Genomic DNA, 16,437 nt, shown 5'->3' with positions numbered 1-16,437 from the left:
AGGCAACGACAAGCAAACAAAGAGGCAGTCCGAAAAGTCAAACAAGGCAGAGTCCAAAATCCAAAAACAGTAGTCAAAAGAGCAGGCAAAAAGGTCATAACACAATGGCAGAAATAGCAGTAGGAAACTGCTTAGTAGGCAGTGAAACTGGCAATACTTCGCAATGAACACACATAAGCAGTGTGCTTATATATGGTGGCTACCAGGAAGTACCACAGAGGAAGTACCCAGTCAATATTCGGAAGAGAGCTCCCTCTGGTGGGCGGATGAATGGTAAGCGGCCATATTCGTTACACCGGCGCCTAGACTGCAACTTTGCAAGTTTGGTCAGAGGAGAAATGATCGTGCCCAACTGAGCCTGGTTTCTCTCAAGGTATTTTCTTTCACTTTTGTCAGTTGATGAAGTTTGTTCCTTGCCACTGTCCCACAGGCTTGCTTGGTTTGGGACTTGTGGAGCTGCGCATCGATAAGTTAGCTTCTCTGTGTTTGGACATCAGTAACGTTAGTGAAATTTAAACCACACTGAACTGAACTAAACTGAACTTCAACTTTGAAAACAATTTACTAGAACTTCTATGTGAAGCAGCTTTGACACAATCTATGTTGTAAATGCGCTATAGAATTAAACATGAATTGAATTGAGTTAATTAATATTAATTTAATATTAATATTAATTTAATATTGACAAATTAATAAAAACAGCACTACTAATAGGCAGTCCGAAGAATTTTCAAGTAGTTTTCAGTGTACAAAAATAAAATGGGATAATAACAGACATTTTCTTACGTCTGGTAATTTTCCACGTATTAATGACTAATTGTATTCTACTTTATAGCTCAGAAAGTAAATTAAATCAAACCATCTATTGCAAAGAAAAAAGAACTGACAAACATGTTGTCAAGAAGACATTGTATGTTACACGCACACACACATTTACTCAATTAACTAATCATTATAAAATAAATTAATAAAATCCTTTATTTATAAATAATAAAACTTACAACTGGGATCAACAACAAGAATTTTGTAAGGTACAGTCCAGTACTTGTTCAACAAAATGACATTTGATAATGCCAATATATTTTATTAAAATAATTATTAGTTTACCAAACTTGTGCTGTACTAGCATTAGTATGACATCAAACACAAAATGTTTCCTATTTAAATTGCCCAATGTTGTTTCAAGTATTTTCTTGGTATTATGTGCCATACATGTCCAACTGACCATGGAGACACTGGTATTGAAACTTGAGAACAGCTTGACCTAGTGGGTGACCCTTAAGTATCCTCTGTTGTTCTCTGGTGTCTCAATCTAGTTAAAGTAACTTGATGCTGCGCCATTGGACACAGTAGACAAAGTCATGAGAAAGTTGTGTTTGTAATTTTAAAGAAAGGCACATTGTCATTGTGTGACAACCTAGTCTGGCTTGCAATTGTAAATACCCAAACCGTGAATTATGTAGCTGAAGGTACGTATGGCTGCATTTAATTCTTTTTAAGTGAATGCTACAGAGCGGTATAACGCCGTTCCTTTTGGCGCTTAACGGCTGACCGCTTACGTCCATGTGGAGGGCTTTCCCGCCCCAACCAGTTTGTCTAGTTAGCACGTCATGTACGTTGGCGGACTGGAGATGCAGAGAGTAGTTGACAGGGTTCGAGTCCGGGGAAGAGTGGTTCCAGAAATCAGGTAAGACAAAAACAGAATCTAAAAAATAAAATGGTGAGAATGTGGTAAAATCTGAAAATTTGGTAAAAATCAGACCAGGGGCCTCATGTATCAACGCTGCGTACGCACAAAAACTTTGCGTACGCCAGGTTTCACGCTCAGAATCGCTCTGTTTTCCCAATGTAATCTGAGCTATATACTGCACACACATTGCTATAAAGACACTATCTGAAGATGAATTTGCATGTGTGAATCAGAAACATTTCCATTCAATAAATGTGCAAATAAAATATGATGCTTATTGATATGAACTTATTGATGATTCCTACTTGTCTTTCTCGTGAAAAATAGTTGGCAAAATCTGATATGTAGCGGGGGAAAAAACAAAAAAGAATTCATCAGACGCTGGATTCGAGCCGAGTTCAAGCTCGAATGTATCAATTCATGATCACATGCATCTTACGAGAAGCGCCACTGAGACTGTTAAGCGTCCTGCAACATTTTACAGATATAAACCACACTATTTCTTTTTTTTAAAGCACTCAGTGCGATGTTCAGACCCAACTGTGTTGACCGCATCAGCTAAACTCTCCCACTCTATTTTTTTCTTTTGTTGTTAATTCCGGAGAACAAACTTGCAAATAACACCGCTCTTCTCCGGTCTACCTCCGAAAGCAGCACCTCCAATCCACATTCTGTTCAAAGTTTCTCTTCTTGCTTGCTTTTGCCATTGCTTTTTTCGTTGGGTTTTGCCATTAGCATAGTCATTAGCATATTCATACGGGGGAGGAGGCAGGGAGGGGTTTTGTGCTCGTGCATGTTGCGCTCAGTTTCACGTTCATTCAGATGTACAAAAGAATATGCGTGAGATTCGGCGTACGCAGTGTTTCATACATCTGAATTTTTTTTTTACGCACATTTACAGCTTTGTGCGTACGCAATGTTTTAGTAAGATTTCCACGCAAGTCTTCGTACATGAGGCCCCAGGGCTTTTCTTTTTTTGGGCGGCTTTTGTAAACCGTCGGCTGGGTTTAGGGAAGCAGGTGGGACAATTGGTAAAATTAGTTGAGTTTTCTATCTCTCAGGATAAATCTTTATGGGCTATTAATATATTGCATCTAAAACCACGTTGAAACGACACGCATGGTTGTTTCTTTAGCGATTTTAATGCGTTTCTGAACTCTGATTCTCTCTGTTAGCCTTTGCTATGGCCACCGTCAGCGTGGAGCCTGGTCAATTTTCAAAATAGTTCAACTTTTGCCACTGTGTGGATTAATACTAAATATGTGTTGTTGTTATTACTTGGGGTTAGGATTAAGAGTAGAGTAACATGCTGGTGTTTAACTGCATTGCTGTAATGCACTCCTGCATTGGGCTCTCCAATTAGCGCAGATTAGCCTCACACAGAGGAGAGGTTTGGGAATAAATAAATCACTGAACAAATCATATGGGAGTCGTTGTGATATTTAGGTAAAAATAAATGCATATTAAAAGACAACGAACGTGTATTTTGACCTTGCATGCATATCAGCCTGTTGTTGTAGACCCCCAAAACCAAAATATGACCTTTTTTCATGCAAAACAGGGGCTTTCTAACAGAATTTTTTGACAGTGCACTTGCTAGAAAGTAAAAGATGAGGCAATTTTTATTTGAGGGTGAACTATTCTTCTTTATAACAAGAAGAAAAGATAAAAAGAGATACTGCAATGGACAATAAATGGTAAATTGTTTTTAAAAGGAGTAGCTGCAATATAAATGTACACTCAATTTAATTCAGTTCCGTAGGCTTTGGCTGATAGTTCATTGTTTGTTGTTATTTATCAAAAGCTCAAATGCACTGATCCCAATTGTCTGCGCAGTAGCTGTCATCAACACACCTGCTTCCGAGAGTTTAATGACAAACCTTTGCACTTCTCGCCAAGATCATAATCTTAACTCCAGCATTAACAAAGGGGCAAGACCCTCTTTAAATCAACTTTAACAGCGCAACATGATGAACAATGATTTATAATTCCACGTTTGTAGGTGCTAAGCAAGGGTCAAACTGTGCCGGGACTCCAACACACCTGAGATGGGATAATTGTCAGGCTCCGGGCTAAACGTTCAGCCTTTTAATACCCACGAGGGTCCGCTGCGGCGCCACGCATTGCGAAACATCACTCCTCTGTTAAATCACCGAGTCATGTAGCGAGCAATGCCCAGGGCACCATCAAGGTTAATCTGCAAAACACAGGGTGACAAAGCTGCACCATCAAATGAAGGGTTTTGAACAGGACTGAGGTGTTTTTTTGAAAGAAAAGAAGGGGTTATTGTTGACAGCTTTGCTTGAGTTTTTAAGGGTTGTCATCCACCTAAGGGATCATTTATATGGGAAAAAACATAGTTACATCGGCAGAGCTGAATGCCGCTAATTCAGGCCTACAACTACTATTTCAAATAGTTATATAATTGCGATGCGTTTCACCCAAGGCAAACAGTTTTCAGTGCAAGTAAATATGTGATTAGTAGATTGTATGACAGTTCACTAATGCATAAAGGTCTCGTCTCCAATCTTCATTTTCGGATTGAAATTTCTCATTGCTCTGAAGTTGAGGTACATTTAAAATTATGGATGTCAACTGATTAAATTATTTAATCGGGATTAACTGCTTGATTGCTATGAATCGCTAATTATTTGGTAGCCCAGGCTCATTCTGAAAACATACCTTTATATACATCACTGGAGACTGCCAAATATGCCCCAGGAGATACGTTTTTTTTTTTCAGTTTTTGTTTTCGCGAATCCACCTGAAGCCGCTGTGTGCTCTTTTTGAGATCTCAAATTTCTTCTTACTCTGTTATCTACTTGTTTATTTACATTTTTGGATTCTATTTTTGTCTTATCTGCTTTCTGGAACCCATTTTTGGCTCGAACCCCGTCGTCGTGATCAAATCCTCTCTGCGACTCAAGTTCGCTGACGTACATGGCAAGGGAACTATGCCTTTCCAGCTGCAACCCATCACCGGGACACACCCATACACTGCAAAAAATGATTTTCTTGCTTAGATTTTTTGTCTTGTTTCTAGTCCAAATATCTAAAAATTCTTAAATCAGGAAGCATTTTCTAGACAAGCAAAACATATTGTCTTATTTTAAGAAATAATATGCCAAAATTAGGGGTGGGGGCGAGGCAGTGGCGCAGTAGGTAGTGCTGTCGCCTCACAGCAAGAAGGTCGCTGGTTCGAACCTCGGCTCAGTTGGCGTATCTGTGTGGAGTTTGCATGTTCTCCCTGCCTTTGCATGGGTTTCCTCCGGGTGCTCCGTTTCCCCCACAGTCCAAAGACATGCGGTACAGGTGAATTGGGTAGGCTAAATTGTCCGTAGTGTATGAGTGTGTGTGTGAATGTGTTTGTAAGGATGTTTCCCAGAGATGGGTTGCGGCTGAAAGGGCATCCGCTGCGTAAAAAACTTGTTGGCGAAAAGTTGGCGGTTCATTCCGCTGTGAATTAATAAGGGGACTAAGCGGACAAGAAAATGAATGAATGAATGCCAAAATGAAGTGAGTTTTCCCTCAAATCAAGCAAAATAATCTGCCAATGGGGTAAGAAAAATAATCTTATTACAAATCGAAAAACAAGATTATTTTGCTTACCCCATTGGCAGATTATTTTGCTTGATTTGAGGGAAAAACCCACTTCATTTTGGCATATTATTTCTTAAAACAAGACAATATGTTTTGCTTGTCTAGAAAATGCTTCTTGATTTAAGAACTTTTAGATATTTGGACTAGAAACAAGACAAAAAATCTAAGTAAGAAAAGCTTTTTTTGCAGTGAACACTCTCATTCACACACATACACTATGGACAATTTACCAAATTCACCGACTGCATGTCTTTAGACTTGTGATGGAAACCGGAGCACCCGGAGGAAACCCATGCGAACACGGGGAGAACATGTAAACTCCACACAGAACTGCCAACTGACCCAGCCGAGGCTCGAACCAGCGACCTTCTTGCTGTGCCACTGCGCCGCCAAAATGAATACATATTAATGTAAATAATAAATAAATATATATTTTTAATTATCATTCAATGTTAATTTTAAATCAATATTTTTCTTCCCAAAACTACAGTGATACAAATTAAAAATATAAAAAAATATTAATGCATACTATTACAAAATTAGTTGACAGAGTATATTGACACTTGCATTTGTTTATGTCAAGTTGTCATAACAAAGACATCTCAAACAATGTTATATTTGCAATTAAAATGACATGCTAATAACACTTAATGACAATACGTGCCATTTCATGATTATAAAGGCGTCATGACAGTCTTATGAACACCCCCTTCAAGTAGTTTTACCTTATTTTATAGCAATTAACCCTCCTGTTGATATACAGGTAAAATACATTTATATATATATATATATATATATATATATATATATATATATATATATATATATATATATATATATATATATATATATATATATAAGGCAGTTCCTAAGGCAAAAGGGGTCCAACCTGGTTCTAGTAAGGTGTACGTAATGTGGCCAGTTGGTGTGTGTGTGTATATACAGTATATATATATATATATATATATATATATATATATATATATATATATATATATATATATATATATATATGTGTGTGTGAATTAATGGGGGAAGAAATTTCCTAATAAAAAAGGATTTTAGACTCTCCGTGTTTGACTTTCTTTTTTATATACACGATTGTGCCGTAGAACTGTTGTATAAATTCAATATTACACTTGTAGCAATGCGATATGGCTGTATATGCCAAAGCACGCCTCCCATATTGCACTGCTACTTGTGTGATATTGCTCATATATATATATATATATATATATATATATATATATATATATATATATATATATATATATATATATATATATATATATATATATAGTGTATATACAGACACACACACACTAACTGGTTATATTATATAGTTATATTTATATAGTTATTTTTATAGTTATTTTTATTTATGAATTTTTTGAGGTGTAGTGAATGTTTAGATATTTTGTGAATGTTAAGAGGCAAATTCTTTTGCAATAAATGACTATTTATTGTTAGTTTTACACTAACAAACAAATAGGCGGACAGACATATAGATGTTTCTATTGTTAGTAGATCATTACTGTGTAGACATATGTGTTACTAACTTCAACAATTGAAATTTCTCTTATTCTCTTTCTGCGATGAAAACTGGCCTCTATTTTGTGATCACTGTGTCTTTAACTGGGAAAAAAAATGCCAGCGACTCCGTTTTGCACTTCTGCTAACCCAGCTGTGGTGCAGTGACTGCTGTCACGCCGGGATACTGTGTGTTCAAAAGCAAACCTGACCTGTATACCAACAATGCATCAGCATTATGAGTCAACCACATCAAACCGAGAAAAGAACTGGCATCACAATTACAGGCTACCTGAAGCAGTTTGCCCGAACAAACCACTCATTACGCCCTTCTATATAATTAGATCAGTATTGCAAAGGTATTTTCCATAGGATGAAAACAGAATTGGCCAGAAGTGGCTCTACTTCAGAAGTCGCTCTACTCTGTCCAATTCCAATTCAGCTATGTAGTTTATCTTGCCCCGGTTTGGATATGCATGCTAGCAAGCTTCATATAGCCTTTATCACGCCGGGCATCGAAAAGACAGCATGCCTCATTAAAAAGAAGTGATGTCATTAAATTTATTGGCAATTTCCTTTTTGACATTATCATAGCAGCACCAAAGAGAACTGTTCCGCCGGCTCCGGTCCCACCCCTTTGGTTCCCCGTCTCCCTCCCCGGATGCTGTGATCAAGGGTAATTACCTGCACAGACATTGCACTGAACAAAGCAAACAGGGAGTGGCCCAAAATAGGAGGTCTAGACTTGGTGTCTCTGCAGTTTTTTTCCTCATTCTATCAATCTATTTGTCGATCTATCTCTATCTATTTACTTAGATTGTTTATTTCGAGCTACAGTGTTTTGTGTGTTTACACGCCAGTCACTGAGAATGTGAGAACTGGAAAAGCAAAGCAAGAGCGCAATTATGAGAATATCCTTGGTCTTGTGCTAAAGCTTTTGTCATTTGCTTCGCATACAGGATCTGGTGGCATTTTGCATACTTAAATTTTTATGCAGTGTATTGATGTATGACTTTAGAATGTACATTTAAGGGTTTTCCCAATAAATGTTATTCTTAAACACACTCTTTGTGGAGTAAACCTGAATGTTGTGGTAAATGTAGATTGAACAATAAGAACGAAACAGCCTGTATTACTGAATTAAACCACATTCCAGAGGGTATGGATATAGGAGAACAAAAAATCAATAATCTTCATTAAAAATCTTGTAAAAATAATTAATATTTCACGGTATTTAAACCAAAGCATCAGAGTTTTTCTAGCGCTATTCATCATTTAGAGCTCTAAGCAATTTTATTTTACTTTACATACCACGTATAATCCTAATCAAATTAATAATACATGTACATATCTTCTATAGTACTAATACAATTGATAATAATAATAATGATAATTACTGAGGAAATGCATTTAGTTACATTTAATTTGAGTGCTTGCTATCGTGTAACTATTCGTTTAAATATTGAGTAGTATTAATTAATTACATGCACTCACATAGAATTTAATAGAATTAGAATGTGGGTTAGGTTTAGGGTTATCATGTAATTATGCTCAATTAATTGTAATTATTGTAGTGAGTACATGGAGCTTGTGTAACAAGCCATTTTTTTTCTTCTTTATTTTGCCAGGAAGGTCTCACGGAGATAGAAATATCTATTCTTCCAGTGAGTCCTTGCTAAAATGGCCAATTTACGTAGCAAACCAAAACAATATACACTTGTATCAATAGAACAAAATTACTACACAGATTGTAATGATTGTTTTAAAATATTAATAAATACATTTTTAGTAAATATATGGCTATATATTCTTGTCACCAATATGGGTCATAAAAACTGGAAAACTAATTAAAATATGTTTGATGGTAAAGTGGTATAATTTGTTCTCTGCAATCTGACCAATATGACTCAGATTCATGTTGGAGTTGTTTGAATGCAATTTGATTCGCTATACAGACTGCTTTTTATTTATTCATGCAAAATTTGCTGAATTCTGTGACCTCATTTGTGATCACAATCATCAAAGAACCGTGCCACAATAATTTAACCAAATAAGTGATCTGAAACCCACTTAACCAATAAGATTATTAAAATTAAATACATATTTTTTTAATTATTAACAGGATTGGAAAGAGTACATTCGTGGACTAGATTAATTTTTTACTAAAATTAAGAACCCATTACATTCAATTATTTCATGGTCTCTTCAATTTATATAGCGTTTTCTAGACAGTGCTACACATTTTTGGAAGAAATCTCCTCATCCACCACTAGGGTGCAGCATCCACCTAGATGACGTGACAGCAACCATTTTGCGCTAGACCAGACACCAGCTGATTGGTGGAAAAGAGAAAGAGTGATGAAGCCAGTTATGATATGGGGATGGTTAGTAGGCCATGATGGACAGTGGCCAGTGGGCAAATTGCACTATACTGGGGTGTTAGGACACACACAGACTAAGCGCCTCCTGCTGGTCTCAATAACACCACTTCCAGCAGCAACTTCATTTTCCCATGTGGTCTCCCATCTAGGTACTGACTGGGCGCAGTCCTGCTTGGCTTTAGTGGGAGAGTTGCAGAGAGCTAGCTGCCAGCTGACAAAATTCTTCATTCTGCAAAGTAATGCACAGGTAGTTCCAGTCATAAATAAATGTGCTGCCTTCAAACATAAGTAGTTAACATATTAACTACTGCAGTAAAAGTTGTTCAAGCCTTCATTTATCTGTATAATGTCAAGGAAGCTTACAGGATTAACCAACTCGCTGTGCTCGAAAATATTTGCAAAGAGGTAGCTACATATTGTTGACTTTATTCGTTCACATACAAATGAGCACAGATATTGGAACCTTATTGGCTCGAGATTTCTAATCTTATTAGCTTCCATTGATTTTTAGCTGTAAAAACAACTTATTGTGCTGCTTGATTTGTATTTTCTAATTATATTATTTTAATGAATCATAATATACGCAAATTATTTTAGAGTAAGTAGTTTGACCATTTAGTCTTGTTTACAACATGGGGTTGTTGTGAAAACGTATCCGCGTATACATTTCTGGAGAGTGCAAATTATGTAGCTAGAGCTACAAATGGCTGCATTTTGTCTTTAAAACGAACTCTGTGGCCGATAGCTTGTTTCTTTTTGCGCTACCAGATGACCGCTTACCTCCATGAGGACGGCTTTTCCGATGTTACAAGTCTGTCCAGTGGCTCGCCGTGTACATTAGTGAACTTGGGACGCAAAGTGGAGTTAACCTCGATGCGTTCAGTGAAGAACGTTTTCAGAAAGCAGGTGAAACATAAACTAAAGGGAAAAAATAAAATAAACAAGTAAATAACAGGATGGGAATGTGGTAAGATTTGAAAATGTGGTAAAAATCTGGCGACCGTAAGGGCTTTTCTTTTTCTGGATTGCTTTTGAAAACACTGTCGGTTAAGTTTAGGAAAGGTGGTGGGCGGGTCAATAGGTGCTTTTGAAAATACTATCGGTTAGGTTTAGGAAAGAGGGTGGGTGGGGTTATTGATCGCTCAGTCAGTCGACAGTGGCCTCTAGTGGTTTTATGCAAGAACAGCAGGTGCAAATGGACTTGCGAGAGAAACTTGAAATCTGAAAAGGCGTACACAGGGGCCTCAGGTGGATTCATGAAAAAAAAAAAAAAAAAAAAACGTACCTCCTAGGACGTATTTTGCAATCTCCAGCAATGTACATAGGGGTACATATCAATAATGAGCCTGGGTTGCCTGTTTTTTATTTATAGTCATTTACACAAACACAATTGCAGAAAAAAGGGAAATACGAGCTATTAAATAAGCCTGTGTCATTTACATGCACATGTGATTTCTCTTTTGCATGTACTCCCTCTCTTTCTCTGTCTGTCTGATTCAATGTAGTGACTATTGCGCTGCAAAGAGCAAAGCTAGTTATAACTTGTCGATAATTTAGTGAATGACTGTAAAAATAAGCAGAATAATCAACAGCTTGCCGTGCAATAAATGATTTTAAATCCGCTTTATGTCAAGTGATTCTGTGCCTTCATGCCGTTCATTTAAGTAAGGGATAATCAACAGCGTGCCGTGTGTTAAAGGATTTTAAATGCACGACGTGCAGGCAAAGAACCGCCTGATGTGCATGACAAGCTGTTGATAATCCTGCTTATTCCATGGATGTTTGATAAATTATAGACAAGTGAAAATTTGTTTTTTTTGCTTTTTGCAGCTCAATATTTGACTGACTTATCATCAGTTATGTTAGATCTTGTTAGAAAAAGAGTAAGAGAGAGAGAAAGTGAGAGAGAGAGAGAGAGGGTGTAGGAGAGATAATATGAGTGCATGTAAATGACAACAGCTGGTATTTCTGATCTTTCAATCTAATACTGTGGAAGCTAGCCCAAATTTCATATCTACCAAATATATAAATAAAAATCTTGTTTAAAGTACAGAATCCATTAAACACACTTTATGAATGAGCTACTTTATGCGTTGACTAATTAAATTTTAGATAGATATTTTATTTCCAATACAACCACAGGTATTCTGTTTAAAAGTTTGAACACGTACATTTATTTAAGGGGTATAACGTATGAATCACAACACACGATTCAGAATGTACATGACCCGTGTATTACTTTTTTATTTACTTTTTTTATTTTTATTTTTTTTACTTGTAGATTAATGCGTAATGCATATGTTTATAAATCCTTCTAAGCACTTAATTCAGAAATAGATTCAGTCTTTACCCTTTTCAGTTAGCTACAAAGTTATAAACAATCAAGCAATGATGATGTACTGGGATAACAATATATACGTAGTTCAGATATAAACAGTGATGTTTATGGTGAAGATTAAAATCACCATTAAATGACGGTCTTATGCCCTTAACTTGAGGCTTAAAAATGAGAATTGTAGCAATACATTATTTAACCAATAGGTGGACTGAATAATTCCCCAAAAATGATGCGCTTAGTATAAATGATGTGTTGTACAAATTATAATGTTAAATTTATACATTTAGCATTATCAGCAACAGTAGCGAAGGTGATTTTTCACAGTGTTGAATATTTTACAATGTATTTTGATTCAGCTGGGTATTTCTTGATTTTATTTTTAATAAAATTGCAGGTTCTAAGTTCTGTTTATTTAAACCAAAGGTTTCTTATGCGCTGCATAAAACATTTGCCGGAATAGTTGCCGGTTCATTTCACTTTGGTGACCTGTGAAGGAAAATGAATGAATGAATAATAAAAGTATTATTACGCAATGAACCTGATCACATAAAATGATCGATCATTTAACACATGAATCAGTTTGAAAAAAATGCAGCCACATCATGTTTCAGAATCTCATTTTCAGTCCTTTACAAATTTGTTTTTGCAAAAGTTTAAACATATAAGGAATGGTGGGAGCACAGTCATCTTTATGATTTGTTGTCAACAAAAACAACAAATTTGAAATCTCGCCAGCTCGCGTGTCCGCTGTATTTATGAAACAACTTAACAGCAGAGAGAAGGCGACTGTTGAACATGTGCGTACACTACAAAGAAATGAAGGGTCTGCAACTGTAACTCATAGCAGTTGCTATGCTTTCTACTTATGTTTGGGGAAGTGCATTTATATTGAACTGTGATCAAAACTGACTGGAACTACCTGTGTATTTCAACAAATTGAATGCACAACCTCCAGCCAATCAGAATGAACTATTTCAACAGACCGTCCTTTACGCACAGCAATCATTTGATCATGCCCTAATGAATTTACACAGAGAACAATATATGTGTAACCTTAGGGGCAAAAATATATAATCCCCTGCTCATTAGTGATACATACCCCTATATACATTTCTGGTGAGTTTTTTTTACAGTTCACGTCTTCGCGAATCTACCAGAGACCACTGTGTACGCTTTTTCAGATCTCAAATTTCTCTCACAAGCACCATTCACACCTGATTTTTTTATGTAAAACCACTAGAGGCTGTTGTCGATTGACTGAATGACCCAATCTCCTACTTCCCTAAACCCAACCAATAGTGTTTTCAAAAGCACCAATTAATCCGCCGACCCACTTCCCTAAACCCAACTAACAGTGTTTTGAAAACCAATCTAGAAAAAGAAAGCTCTCATGGCAGCCTGATTTTTACCACGTTTTCAGTTTTTACCACATTCTTATTCTCTTATTTACTTATTCTCTTTTCTTATTGTTATTTATTTTGGCTAGATTAAAAGCAGTTTTTAATTTTTTTAAAAACATTTTATGGTCAAAATTAATATCTCCTTTAAGCTATTTCTTTTTTCAATAGTCTATAGAACATTCATTATACAATAACTTGCCTAATTACCCTATCCTGCCTAAGTAACCTAGTCAAGTCTTTAAGTTTCACTATAAGCTGTATGGAAGTGTATTAAAAATATTTAGTCAGATATTATTTACTGTCATCATGGATAAAATAAGGATAAAATAAATCAGTTATTAGAAATGAGTTGCTAAAACTATTATGATTATAAAAGTGTTGAGAAAATCTTCTCTCCATTAAACAGAAATTGGGGAAAAAAATAAACAAGAGGCCAAAAATTCTGTGGGGCTATTAATTCTGACTTCAACTATATATATATATATATATATATATATATATATATATATATATATATATATATACATATATATATATATATATATATATATATATATATATATATATATATATATATATATATATATATATATATATATATATATATATGCTTTTGTTTTTACTTTACCTGCTTTCTGGATCCATTATTCGCCGGACTTTAACCCCGTTGTTGCAGTCAACTCGTCATCGCGGTCAACCCATATGGAGGTAAGCAATCAACTGGTAAGCACGAAAAGGAATGGCGTCATACCACCCCATAGCATTCGTATTAAAGACGAAATAGCTCTCTGGCTACATAATTTGCGAACTGAAGAAATGTATATACGTTTTCAGAATGAGCCTATGTTGGTTATTGTTCTACTACATTACTAAATGTACTTTTTATAATTTTTTTCATTATTTAAACCAACCATGTACACATTTGTTAGATCAGAACCATGTTGTTTTGGCTTAAAACTGCTCTTTAAACGACCACTTTTCATTTTCTCCTCAAGCAATAAGCGTTTCAGTTAACCAGCTTAAACAACAAACCGTCATGGAATACTTTATCTACTTTTGCAGTGACTTGTGTTGGTGTAATTATAGCTCAATCTAAAACGCCTGTGATTTTTATTTCTTCCACTGAAGCCATTTGCCCTTTGGGGCCTCATTACAGGAAAAGAAGCTGACTACAAAACGTTTTGTTATACTATACTCAGCAATACTGCTCACAATGCTTTTATAATCTCTGGATATTATGTCACATATTTGACCTGGATGGTTTAAATACATGCGCTGTAGCTGAAACTAATTAAAGTTGTTGTTTATAAGCCAGGCAATACTTTTACTACTGTTCATACTGGAGTAAAAGATTTGAAGAGTATTCAACTTCATTATGTAACCCAAGACTGTTTGTACTACGGATATATTTAATTACCTATATTGTATCTGTCAATTGGATCTCATGAGTATTTACATACAAATATGTAATCTCTTGTACATTTATGCCTACATAGGTAATATTGATAATACTGAACTATGCTTGAATTATGGACATATGATTATAAGTCACTATTACTACTGTACTTTATTTGTCAAATGCGGTTGATTCATTTAATCAATTTGAAATGATGACATTCTGTTCTGTTCATGATGTTCTGTCGGACATCGTGTGTGAACTTGTTTCAAAGGATTACATGAAATTACACAAGTCTGTACTTTCATCAACTTTTTTGTAATTGTCTGACCATTATTTATCGTGTAATTGTTATCATGTTGGCCGTTGGACACAAATCTTTCTTTCCTGTACCTCAAAAAATAAAACATAAAATGAAAAGACAATAAAATACTCCAAAACTCAACATAAAGAGTCATAAAATCAATCAACTGCATTCCATGAGTAAATGTATTCTTGATTATTTCACATCAACATGCTTAATTAAACCTTATCTTCATCAGCAACCTCAAAAGTAATCATAGATGTTACATTCTAGTTGCATATTCCACAATTTTCTGTTTCATGATGTTGAAATAAAGTGTTTAATGTCAATGATATCAAATGCTCACTAATAAACTAGGTGCTATCATACATTCATTTTCCTTTGGCTTAGTCTCTTATTTATCAGGGGTGGCCACAGCAGAATCAGACTTCAACTATTCCAGTATGTTTTACACAGCAGATGCCCCTCCAACTGCAAACCATCACTGGGAAATATCCATACACACGTATTCACACAGCTTATTCAATTCATCTATAGCACCTGGAGGAAACCCACACGAACACGGGGAGAACATGCAAACTCCATACAGAAATGCCAACTGACCCAGCCAACGCTTGAACCTTCTTGCTGTGAGGTGATTGAGCTACCCACTGCGCCTATATTATATTATATTATATTATATTATATTATATTATATTATATTATATTATATTATATTATATTATATTATATAAGACTGAAAAATTATGTTGAAACCGTTACTGATTTAAAACAATGATGAAATTAGATTTAATTTATTTAAATTAACGGGCAGCCCCATATTTAATTTATGATGGAATTTGTAATGTAAGAGATGTTGTCCTTGAATTAGGGCCAAACGATGTTATCTAGAATTTATGAAAACAATTCTACTCTTTAGTTTAAATCTGTTTAATGTACCACTAAACTGGAAAAATATGCACTGAACCAGCTTTTAAAAAATTAATGTAAGTTGTTACAGCGAAAATATTTAGTTTTTCTCAAAAAAAAAAAAAACATTTTACTTTGGTTCAAACTTTGGTTTAAATTTAATTGAATCAAAATCGAATATATTTATTGTGGTCAAGAACATTCATAGGAACTCAAATTACATTCACACAAAGTAAAAATATTGTTCACTACACTGTGTGTAGTTAATGATTTCTGCTCTGTCGACTTTTGATCTTGAAAATTCAACTTATCGATATTTCAGTAGTTTGAAGTTATCTAATGTATAAGAAATAATATATAAATTAATTAATTGTAAAATAACAGAACATGTACTGGCAGCTTATTACAAGGCTTTTGCAGTATAAAATACAAAACCAGCCCAGACAATATATCATTTTAAACTATTAAAAATGTTCATAAAAGTAACTTTTTTCCAACTTCTTAAGCTTAAAAGTTGTCAGAAGAAGGATCAAAGTCTAATGCGATTAAAAACCATAAATAATAAAACAATGAAAACTGTTAATTTACAGATGTTTTTTTTTATAGTGTATATACCATATTGTTATTTTTTACATTATTTTTCTATTTTGGTACAACATACATTTTTTAAATATAATTTTATGTTGATCTTGTTTACCCTTACAACAAAGTATCCTTTTGCTTTGAAGCAACCTGTAATCAATTCTGTGGATCAATTCTGTAATTTTTCTTTAAATTATAGTTCAGACTAGGTTGAAACTGTAAAATATAAAACAAATTAAATTCACTCAAAGACCATGAATTAGCTGAATTACTTTGGTTCTACTTTGGTAAACTGAAATATTTATTC

General features: G+C 34.9%; 1 protein-coding gene across 1 annotated transcript in view; it reads left to right on the top strand.

Moving 5' to 3' along the window:
* The first annotated feature begins 306 nt into the window (after window positions 1-306).
* Window positions 307-16,437, top strand: part of msx2b (muscle segment homeobox 2b) — a 28,762-nt gene continuing 12,631 nt past the window's right edge. The window contains 1 exon segment of the mRNA NM_131276.3: window positions 307-373. The gene's annotated coding sequence lies outside the window, so the exon portion shown is untranslated.

This window comes from Danio rerio, chromosome 21, assembly GCF_052040795.2.
Source record: "Danio rerio strain M-AB ecotype USA chromosome 21, GRCz13ab, whole genome shotgun sequence".
Lineage (NCBI taxonomy): Eukaryota > Metazoa > Chordata > Actinopteri > Cypriniformes > Danionidae > Danio > Danio rerio.
The sequence above is the reverse complement of the archived record's forward strand: the minus strand, read 5'-3'. Positions and strand labels throughout refer to the sequence as shown.